The sequence below is a fragment of the Mus pahari genome, chromosome 8 (genome assembly GCF_900095145.1).
Source record: "Mus pahari chromosome 8, PAHARI_EIJ_v1.1, whole genome shotgun sequence".
NCBI classification, from domain to species: Eukaryota; Metazoa; Chordata; class Mammalia; order Rodentia; family Muridae; genus Mus; species Mus pahari.
In genome coordinates, this window is record NC_034597.1 from 52,458,223 (window position 1) to 52,466,467 (window position 8,245).

The 8,245-nt window shown below is 47.3% G+C and overlaps 1 non-coding gene and 1 pseudogene across 1 annotated transcript; both read left to right on the plus strand.

Annotated features, from left to right (window-relative positions):
- Positions 1-6,158: 6,158 nt before the first annotated feature.
- LOC110325097 lies at positions 6,159-6,716 on the plus strand (annotated as a pseudogene).
- A 94-nt stretch (positions 6,717-6,810) lies between these two features.
- LOC115064584 lies at positions 6,811-6,914 on the plus strand. Its single transcript, XR_003844422.1, has one exon. It is a non-coding gene; the product is annotated as a small nucleolar RNA SNORA5 (small nucleolar RNA).
- The last annotated feature ends 1,331 nt before the right edge of the window (positions 6,915-8,245 follow it).

The following is an 8,245-nucleotide window of genomic DNA, read 5'->3' on the forward strand; positions in this document are numbered from 1 at the left end:
CCAATCTGCTTCCTCTGTCTGCATCTCATCCCCTAGAGCATCCGAAGTCTTCCCAAATAGCACCACCTGTCCTCAAAATATGAGCCTTTGTGGTGGACACGTCATAACAAAAGCATTATGCCTTGCTTCTCTGAGAGGCTAGGGGTTCCTACTGTTGGTGCTGGGGTTCCTAAGCCTTGTAGCATCCCATGGAAGAAGCACTGTCCACACTCGGAGACAGCTGAGGGGCAGCTGGCAGCTGGTCAGCATCATGGCACCTGCTCCTTTCCTTGCCCTCACAGATGGACTGTGGCAGCAGATGATGTCTGTCACCTCTGAACAGAGGTCACTTGGATAATGACACTTCTCTGTTCTTTCTTCCATTGCCCGATAGATTGTGAATGATAATAGAGGTGCTAGACAGAAGGAACCCCGAGGCACAAGGGACAAAATGCCAGTGCTTCCCAAGCCCTACACTACACCAGGCATCAACTTTTCATTTTGTTAAATTACGGAATCCTCCAAGTGGTTTGCCAGCATACTCAGATATAGAAATACTGCTATTGAGGAATGGCAGTGTTGGAAATACTAGACAAGTCTGAAGACTAATGTTTGAAAACCATGATTTTCCACTAACCTTAACAGGGAGAAAAGTCAGGTCTTGCCTTGATGAGGACAGAGCGGTCCAAACACAGAGATGCCACAAAAAAAGCTGGGTTCCCGCTGGGTGCTGCCATGCTGCACGAATCTAGGAGTTACACAGTGCAGCTTACCTGTCTGTGCACCTGGAAGGAAGGGATATCCAGGCAGGATGCTAGGGGAGTGACTTAGTTAGGGTTTCTGTTTGCTGCCATGAGGTACTATGACCAAAAAAAGCAAGTTGGGGAAGAAAGGATTTATTCAGCTCATCACTCAAGGAAGTTGAGACAGGAATTCAAACAGAGCAGGAACCTGGAGGCAGGAGCTGATACAGAATCTATGGAGGAGTGCTGCTTACTGGTTCGTTCTCATGACTTGCTCAGCCTGCTTTCTTATAGAACCCAGAACCACTAGCCCAGGGATAGCCCCACCCATAATGCACTGGGCCCTTTCCCATTGGCCACTAATTGAGAAAATTCCTTACAGTTGGATCTCATGGAGGCACTTCCTCAACTGAGGCTTCTTTCTTTCTGATGACTGTAGCTTATGTCAAGTTGACACAAAACCAGCCAGTACAGAGAGGGAAGAGAATGACACAGAAGCCCTGAATGCCTGTCTCCTGGCTTCATGCAGTGCCTTGGAGATACACAACAGATGCCTCTCTGGTGGAAGCATCCCATCCTGCAGGGATACTTGGTGGGCAGGGGGGTAAAGAGTTCAAAACAGAATCAGGAAGTACCTGAAGCTGAACAGATTCACCAGGCCTCTCCCTCCAAGAGTAAGCAATAAATCCCTTGAGAGTCATTCTCAGACAAGCCAAGCTGCAGAGAAGACACCAGAGCTGCCTGGAAGAAGCAGAAACCAGACAAGCTGCCTAGAAGAGGTTTAGACCAACCAAGTCACTTGGAAGGGACACTTATCAACTTGTTGAATTGCATACAGGCTGTGCAGTGTGCTCCAGGTTCCCAGCTCGAGAGAGCTGTCAGCCATGCCAGGGTGGACTTTGGTAATATAGCCGTCTTCGAGTCATTTCTGTTTCTGAAGTAACCCCTCACCTATATTTCTGTAATTAACCCCAACAAAACTCATTATTTCATCAAGATGGACTTTAGTGATATCCATATCTTGGCATATCACGAGCTCCCTATCTGGAGTGAGTAGACATATGTGTAGCATCTCCCCAGGAAAAGTGTTGCCCCATAACACCTGGTTATTGTCAAGAGACCTGGAGAGTCAATCGGCACTTCAACAAATCAGATTCCAAGACGAATCCCAGCTTTCTGCCTATGGTAGAAGATACCTTCAATGAGTAGCTACCAAGAGAAAAGCTATGCTAAAAGATGGCCTACCTGTTAAGCCTCGAGGTTGGAAGACAGGGACCATTATGTGATTTATCACAGGAAAGCTTTCCTCTGGCTCCCGATGTGCGGTTGACGCCTTCCACATTCTGCCGTTTCTTTTTCTAACTTGGCATCATGCAAGATTTCAAATATGTACAAAATAGAAAATAATGTCACTGACCTCAACAGTTATCAACTGTGGAAACCCTGCTTCCTCCGTCCTCCCCTGTCCTCCCTGTGCCTCACTGGACCATTTTGAGAAGGATACCAGAGTCCTCTTATTTCTTTCACACATTCTTTGGAATGTTATACTGAGGACTCTGTTAGAAACATAACCATAATATCGTTATCATGCCTAAAACTTCCTTAATATTACAAAGACCCAATTAATGTAGAAAATTTACCCAGTAATTTTGAGCGAGTGCCTGCATTCGTGTGTGTGTGTGTGTGTGTGTGTGTGTGTGTGTGTGTGTGCCTAGGCTGGAAGTCAATGCAATGTCAGGTGTCTTCCTTACTTGCTGTCTATCTACCTGTTTCTGAGTCAGGATCTGATCACTTGATAGCTCTAAGACTGCCTAGACCAGGTAACCACCAAGCCCCCGGGCTGTATCCTGCTTCCCAGTCCTCCGCGGCGTTCAGTTGCACACTGCTGTAATCCACTTTGCATGTGGGTGCCAGGGTTGGAATTCAGGTCTGAGTGTTTGTGAGGCACATGTTTTACTGAGCCATCTCCCTTGCCCTGTCTTTTCTTTTTCGGTTTGTTTATATTAATATCCACACAGGAACCACACACCGCAGGTGGCTAATCATGTCCCCTGGGTCTCTTTTCATTACAAGCTCCCCTGCCTCCTTTTCTTTTTTTCTTTCTAATTTATTTGTTGGAGAAACTGGGTCATCTGTGCTGTTGAGTTTCCACACACTAGATTTTGCTGACTGCACCCCCATGGTGTCTGTCATTCAACGTGTTTCCTTAAGCCCTGGATTGCCTGAAATGTTCAGTTAGGTCTAGAACTTTGCTCCAACAAGTTTGATTTCCCTGGTAATGGTTCCCAGGTGGTGGGGTCTGCCCTTTGGATGCACCCCATCAGAAATACATATTTTTTGTCTTGCCTTTTCGATGTTGGGGTTAGTCAAAGGGTTCAGGTCTTGCCAGCTTGGTCCACGCAGCATAGAGCCACCATGACCCTCCAGTGACTTTGCCTGCTATTGACATACATTTCTCAGACGCATTGCGGCTACGGCGGTGGCATCTTGGCTCCTCGTCCCTCTCTGGTCCCGCCTTCATCTGCTAGCTGCACTGTTTCTAAAAGGAGACCTTTCCCTCAACAACAGTTTAGCTACCTCAAAATACCGCTCATATAGAAAAGACAAATGCTTGTTTCTTCTCCTTTTTAAGCTAGTTTTCAGAGAAACGAGCTGGTTCCCTAGCAACCCGTAAAGGTGACCTATGAGAGGGTTTTTTCCCCCTGATATAATTATAAACGCAGGGATTTTAAAATATTTGATTTATTTCAATCCATTGCAGATGCTCAAATTATTCCATCTTTGAGCAGTGGGAGTCTCTTTCCATTGGCTCCCAACTTAAGGCTTCTGGAGACGCCCCGTGCTATGAAGCATCCTTGCTTCTCAATAGGGCAGCTGCAGCACTGGGGTCACCGATGACCCAAGGAAGCCATGTTTCCCTGGGGTGATGAATGGCACTGAGCGTAGGCTGGTGATAAGGTATCTACTGCTCCTGGGAAGGTCTGGCCTCTCTAATCTCTGCCCCTACCCCTGCCCCTGCCCCTGCCCCCCTCCTGTCTCCTCTGCCCATCTTCCCTACTGAGTTTTCTCTGTGGAACTTACCCACTGTGGTGGTTTAAACATTGTTATCAACCCAACTGAAACGAATAAAAAACGAGAACACAAGCCAAGCAACAGCATTTGTGTTTAATTTCTCAGCTTAATGACACCGAGCAGGAGCGCAAGGTGACCATCTACCTCAAGGTCCTCCCCCACGCCTAATGCCCCCCCCCGCCCCTGCCCCCGCCCCCACCCCCATCCCTGCCATGACCGGCAGTATTGCTTCTTCAGCGGCAGCCAGAGTAAACCTCCCTGCCTTAAACTGTTCACGAGAACACTACACTGTGTGTCACCCGTGACCTGATGATCTTGCTTGCGTTTGTCTCCTTCAGTGGAGCAGAGGTTTTCGTCAATCTTACTCAGAGACGCGTGATTAGTGCCTACCACAGAGTAGAGCACAGACTGTGTGGAAAGTCAGCAGCTTGACTGTGGTGACCCAAACCCACTGGGTTTTTCAATTCCTTTGGCAAACAACCATATCCTACAAAATTCCCCTAAGTCAGGAAACGGGACTAAATTTAAATACTGAACAGTTGAGGAGGAAGGAGTCTGGGAGAGGGCTCGGTCTGGCAAAGTGTTAGCCACGCCAGCATGAGGGTCTGAGTTTAAATGTCCAGCACCTAATAAAGAGCCACATATGCCCACATACATCTGTAACCCTGGGTCTGCGAGGATAGGGTCTCTGAGGCTTCCAGCCAGCCAGGCTAGCTGAACTAGTGAGCTCTAAATTCAGTGTGAAACCCTGTCTCAAAGCACAGGGTAGAGAGTAATTGCTCATACACATGCCAGGCACCCCACCCCCACCCCCCAGGTTAAGGAGACATGCCAGTTAAGGAAATTGAGGAAAGGTCCAGCGGGAGCCCTCACCACTCAGGGCTTTGTCAGAGTAGACTGCCGAGAGCTGCCTCACAGGCTGCTGACTGGACCACACACAGACGACTGGAAGGAAAGCAGCGGTAAGTTTTTCTACTGTTGTCTGTCAAATTCTCATCTCCAAGTCAAGTTACTTTAAAACAAGCCATAAACAATATAACAAAGACCCAGGACAATGTTTTTCTGATGATTTTCTGGCCTTGTATCCAGGCAGGCAATAGCTCCTGTCTCAGGCTGAGGTGAACAGAATATAGCCCCGAGACAGTCTCTCAGGTCTGCAGAGACTACTCATGCCATGGCAGAAACTCCCACCCTTGGGAGTAGGAGACAAGCCGGTCAGGCTGGGAGCCACCTCTCCCATGTGTCCTACTATGGCGCTGAAGACAGGTAACACAGAACAGGCTACATTAAAGTAAGGCTGTTTGGGCTGGGGCTGTGCCCCCAAGAGCCCCTGGTCCCTCGTACCCTGGCCTGTCCCTCCCCCACATTTTTTCCAGTTTCCCCTCTGACAGTGGGCACCCTTCCTTCCTCAAGTCTTACACCTCAGATTCATGTTAGAACTCATTATCCCCAGCCTTTGATCACAACGTAACCAAACAGGCATAGCTTAAAGACAATGTAGAACACTAAACAGTTAACTTCTGGATATGGGTGGATTCAAACAAATTGCTCTTGTAGTCCATTCTATTCCCCTTCAGCATAAGGGCCACAAAACTACAGGGACCAAACTAAGGACTGGAAAGTAGGAGACTCTGACCCTTGCCTCAGCATATAGACTCTTAATCAATAGTAAAATTGACAACAGCATGTTTTGAACACTGGGAGTCTCTTTTCCACCGTTAACTATTTCTTTAAACACTTGAGCATCAAATACTCCCACAGCTACTGAACTATAGAGCTTCTTTTATATTAGCTGACTGGCTGGCTGGTTAGCTGGCTGGTTGGTAGGTTAGTTGGTTGATTGATTAATTGGTTGGTTGACTGGTTGGTTGGTTGGCTGGTTAGTTAGTTGGTTGAGGCAGTGCTTCATGTAACCTGGGATTGTCTCAAACTCTCTAGACACAGTCAAGGATGACATTGAATTCCTGATCCTCTTCCATCCATGTTGGGATTGCTAATGTTCATTACCGTACTCAGCCGACTGTAAGACTTCTCGCCAAGTGCTTTTGTCCATTGAATTGTGGCTACCCAGTTCATGCAAGGTAGTTGGGACATACTTTGTCATGGTGAGGAAGAGCCTCTAGCTATTACAAAATGCCTCAACAGAAGGGGCCTTTCTTGCAGAAGTAGAAGAGGTAGATAGAAAGTATAGAATTTGTTAGGCTGGCACAATAAAGAAACGCAGGACCTTTCTGAATCTGTAACAGATGGTAAGAATGTTTACAGAAGGTGGACATTTCATGACATGTCTTTCTAACATTGTTTTGACATTATCAGTGTACATATGGCAGTTGGTTTTGATTGTCACCTTGATTGGATTAAGACATGCCTAGGACTCTTTCCCTTCCAGTCCCAGGCTCTGCGGGAGCTGTGGGAGCCTCGGGTTACCGTGCAGACGTGGCCAAGTTCAAGAACCACACTACACACAACCAGTCCTAAAAATGGCACAGAAATGGCATCAAGAAATCCCAGTCACAAAGATAGGAATTTCTTATGAGAGCTGACCCCAAGTTTCTGAGGAACATGTGCTTTGCCAAGAAGCACAACAAGAGAGTCCTGAAGAAGATGCAGGCCAACAATGCAAAGGCAGTGAGTGCATGCGCAGAGGCCATCAAGGCCCTTGTGAAGCCTCAGGCCATGAAGCCTGAGATGCCAAAGGGCCCCAGCCGCAGTCTCAGCCGCCTGACTTTCATTGTTCACCCCAAGCTTGGGAAGTGGATTCAAAGTTACATGACTAAGGGTCACAGGCTCTGCCAACCAAAGCCCAAGGTTCAAACCAAGGCAGAGGCCAAAGCTAAGGCCCAGGCTTCAGCTCCAGCCCAGGCTCCCAAAGGTGCCCAGGCCCCTGTGAAGGCCCCAGAGAAAAGAATCCTGCCAATGTGAAGACAGACAGACTGTTGTGGCATACCTACTCACGCACTATTTGCAGATGACCAGTGTCCTATGCTGTGTATACAAATAAACTTGAGGCAAGATATGTTAAAAAACAAACAAACAAACAAACAAACAAAAAACCCAACTGTGACTCCTGAGCCCTGTTCCCCATGCTAAGTTCAGGTATAAATTGAGTGACAGACATCAAGGGGAAAAAAAAACAAGAAAGAAACAAAGAAACAAAGGAAGGAAGGAAGACCAGAAGGAAAGAAAGGGGAAAAGGAAAAGAAAAAGAAATGCCCTAGGAAGCTGGGCAGTGGTGGTGTACACCTTTAATCCCAGCACTAGGAGGCAGAGGCAGGTGGCTCTCTGAGTTCGAGGCCAAACTGGTCTACAAATCAAGTTTCAGAGCTGCCAAGGTACACATAGTAACCTGCCTAGAAAAACAAATGAACAAAATTAAAAAACAAAACAAAACAAAACAAAAAACAAGAACAAATGCCCAGGAGACTAGTAACCCACACTTCTAAGAATGAGAAATAGAGAAGGCATCTCCTGAGACAGTCTGGTCTCCATGTCATATAATCATGGGTTAATCCCTTGAGGAATTCATAATGTCACTCCATTATTAAGACACGGTAGAAGTCAGGAGGTGGCACCTAGTTGAATGAAGTAGGACACTGGACTCGTGTCCTTGGAACTCTGGTCTCACTCTGGTCCTTTCTCATATTCCCCTTTCTCTGCTTCCTGGCCACCATCAAGTGAGCGAGCTGTCTGTCACCGCACCTTCTTCAGCATGATGATCTGAAACCACAAGCCAACAGACCCTTCCTTTCTTCAACTGCTTTCAGTCACATAACAAAAAGCTAACTAACACGTTATCCATTCGAAGCCAGGAAGAACACATTTAGTGAAGAATCAGTGCCAACTGGTAGGTTGCTTTCACTTTGCAGGGAGGCACCGCGGATGGAGTTGAAGGTGTGTTCTTGCAGAGACCTGTCTGTTTCCTGCTGGGGAGATGACAGTGGGGTGGTTGTGCTGGGGCGACTGTGCCTTGCTAAAGCTGATATTTAGGAGGTTGCACTCCGACTGCAAGCAGCACCATTAGAGGAGGTGAGAATGCGCTTGTCGAGAAGGCCAGAGGAAGTTGCCTTCTGTTCTGGAAGGCAGCCATGGTATCCCCTGTAGCCTTGACTCAACCTCCTCGCACAGTAACAGTAGAGGGTGAGGAGACCCGCAAAGACTCCGATCCCCAAGTGGGACTGGGTAGAAAGTCATGGATCCTCACGTCTTATCTCTGGTGTATACCTCCAGCATCAGGGAGAAAAGATGAGAACAGAACCTTATTCTTAGGTGACCACATTCTCAAGGGACCCCCAAACTTGAGTTTGGGTTAATAAGGCCTGTTCTAGAGAGCAGCCTCCCTCTAGCTGCCAGTTGTTCAGTCTAGAATGATGTTACCCATATCTAAATGACACCCACCCATCACTGACCTTCATAACAGAGTTCAGATGGAGAAAGAGAGAAATAGGTGACAG